The following is a 3,416-nucleotide window of genomic DNA, read 5'->3' as shown; positions in this document are numbered from 1 at the left end:
TTCAAAGAACTTATTTATTTATTTATTTCTGCCTTAATTTCTCTATTTACCCAGTAGTCATTCAGGAGCAGATTGTTCAGTTTCCAAGTAGTTGTGTGATTTTGAGTGCGTTTCTTAATCCTGAGTTCTAAATTTGATCGTACTGTGGTCTGAGAGACTGTTATGATTTCTGTTCTTTTGCATTTGCTAAGGAGTGTTTTACTTCCAAATATGTGGTCAATTTTAGAATAAGTGTGATGTGGTGCTGAGAAGAATGTATATTTTGTTGATTTAGGGTGGAGAGTTCTGTGTGTCTTCGCATATGAGAAGGGTCTCCTGAATACAACACACTTATGGGCCTTGATTCTTTATCCAATTTGCCACTCTGTGTCTTTTAATTGGGGCATTTAGCCCATTTATATTTAAGGTTAATATTGCTATGTGTGAATTTGATCCTGTCATTATGCTAGTAGCAGGTTATTTTGCCCATTAATTGATGCAATTTCTTTATAGTGTTGATGGTCTTTACAATTTGATATGTTTTTGCAGGGGCTGGTACCAGTTTTTTCTTTCCATATTTAGTGCTTCCTTCAAAAGCTCTTGTAAAGCAGGCCTGGTGGTTACAAAATCTCTCAGCATTTGCATGTCTGTAAAGGATTTTAATTCTCCTTCATTTATGAGACTTAGTTTGGATATGAAATTACGGTTTGAAATTTCTTTTCTTTAAGAATGTTGAATATTGGCCCCCACTGTCTTCTGGCTCATAGGGTTTCAGCAGAGAGAGTTGCTGTTAGTCTGATGGGCTTCCCTTTGTGGGTAACTCGACCTTTCTCTCTGGCTGCTCTTAACATTTATTCCTACATTTCAACCTTGGTGAATCTGATGATTATGTGTCTTAGGGTTGCTCTTCTCGAGGAGTATCTTTGTGGTGGTCTCTGTATTTCCTGAATTCGAATGTTGACCTGTCTTGCTAGATTGGAGAAGTTCTCCTGGATAATACCCTAAAGAGTGTTTTCCAGCTTGGTTCCATTCTCCCCGTCACTTTCAGGTACCAATTAAACGTAGGTTTGGTCTTTTCACATAGTCCCACATTTCTTGGAGGCTTTGTTCATTCCTGTTCACACTTTTTTCTCTAAGTTTGTCTTCACATTTTATTTCATTAAGTTGATCTTCAATCTCTGATACCCTTTCTTCCACTTGATCAATTTGGCTACTGGTACTTGTATATGCTTCATGCAGTTCTCATGCTATGTTTTTCAGCTCTTTTGGGTCATTTATGCTCTTCTCTAAACTGGTTATTCTGCTTAGCAATACGTCTAACTTTTTTTCAAGGTTCTTAGCTTCCTTGCATTAGGTTAGAATATGCTCCTTTAGCTCAGAACAATTTGTTATTACCCACCTTCTGTCGATTCGTCAAACTCATTCTCCATCTTGTTTTGTTGCTTTGCTGGTGAGGACTTGTGATCCTTTGGAGGAGAAGAGGCATATGGTTTTTCAGCCTTTTTGTGCAGTTTTTTCCCTCATCTTTGTGGATTTACCTGCCTTTGGTCTTTGATGTTGGTGAACTTTGGATGGAGTTTCTGTGTGGACCTCCTTTTTGCTGATGTTGATGCTATTCCTTTCTGTTTATTAGTTTTCCTTCTAACAGCTGGAAGCATTCTCTTTGAAAACCGGCACAAGACAAAGATGCCCTCTCTCACCACTGCTATTCGACATGGTATTGTAAGTTCTGGCCAGGGCAATCAGGCAAGAGAAAGAAATAAAGTGTATTCAAATAGGAAGACAAGAAGTCAAATTGTCTCTGTTTGTATATGACATGATTGTGTATTTAGAAAGCCCCATCATCTCAGTCCAAAATCTTCTTAAGCTGACAAGCAACTCAGCAAAGTCTCAGGATACAAAATCCATGTGAAAAAATTCCACACATTCCTGTACACCAACAGACAAACGGAGATCCAAATCATGAGTGAACTGCCATTCACAATTGCTACAAAGAGAATAAAATACCTAGGAATACAACTTACAAGGGATGTGAAGGACCTCTTCAAGGAGAACTACAAACCACTGCTCAAGTTTGGATATGAAATTGTGCATATCCATACTGCACAAAGTAAGTTATAGATTCAAAGCTATCCTCATCGAGCTACCATCTAAATCTTCACAGAATTAGAAAAAAGCTACTTTAAATTTCATATGGAACTAAAAAAGAGTCCACATAGCCAAGACAATCCTAAGCAAAAAGAACAAAGTTGCAGGCATCACCCTACCTGACTTCAAACTATACTACAAGGCTACAGTAACCAAAACAGCATGGTACCAGTACCAAAAGAGATATATAGACCAATGGAGCAGAAACAGAGCCCTCAGAAATACTGCCACACATCTACAACCATCTGATCTTTGACAAATCTGACAAAAACAAGCAATGGGAAATGATTCCCTATTTAATAAATGGTGTTGGAAAAACTGGCTAGCCATATGTAGAAAGCTGAAACTGGACCCCTTCCTTATACCTTATACAAAAATTAACTCAAGATGGATTAAAAACTTAAATGTAAGACCTAAAACCATAAAAACCCTAGAAGAAAACCTAGGCAATACCATTCAGGATATAGGCATGGGCAAAGACTTTATGAGTAAAACACCAAAAGCAATGGCAACAAAAGCCAAAATTGACAAATAGGATCTAATTAAACTAAAGAGCTTCTGCACAGAAAAAAAGAAAAAAAAAAAAAACCCTATCATCAGTGTGAACAGGCAACCTACAGAATGGGAGAAAATTTTTGCAATGTATCCATCTTAAAAAAGGCTAATATTCCGAATCTACAAGGAACTTAAACAAATTTACAAGAAGAAAACAAACAACCCCATCAAAAATTGGGTAAAGGTTATGAACAGACACTTCTCAAAAGAAGACATTTATGTGACCAATAAACATATAAAAAAAAGCTCATCACTGGTCATTAGAGAAATGCAAATCAAAACCACAAAGAGATACCATCTCACACCAGCTAGAATAATGATCATTAAAAAGTCAAGAAACAACAGGTGCTGGAGAGGATTGGAGAAATAGGAATGCTTTTACACTGTTGGTGGGAGTGTAAATTAGTTCAACCATTGTGGAAGACAGTGTGGCGATTCCTCAAGAATTGAGAACCAGAAATACCATTTGACCAAGCAATTCCATTACTGGATATATACCCAAAGGATTATAAATCATCCTACTATAAAGTCACATGCACACATATGTTTATTGCAGCACTGTTAACAATAGTGAAGACTTGGAACCAATCCAAATGCCCATCAATGATAAAGAAAATGTGGCACATATACACCATGGAATACTATGCTGCCATAAAAAGGATGAGTTCATGTCCTTTGCAGGGACATGGATGAAGTTGGAAACCATCATTCTAAGCAAACTAACACAGGGACAG

This window comes from Macaca fascicularis, chromosome 17 (assembly GCF_037993035.2).
Source record: "Macaca fascicularis isolate 582-1 chromosome 17, T2T-MFA8v1.1".
Lineage (NCBI taxonomy): Eukaryota > Metazoa > Chordata > Mammalia > Primates > Cercopithecidae > Macaca > Macaca fascicularis.
The sequence above is the reverse complement of the archived record's forward strand: the minus strand, read 5'-3'. Positions refer to the sequence as shown.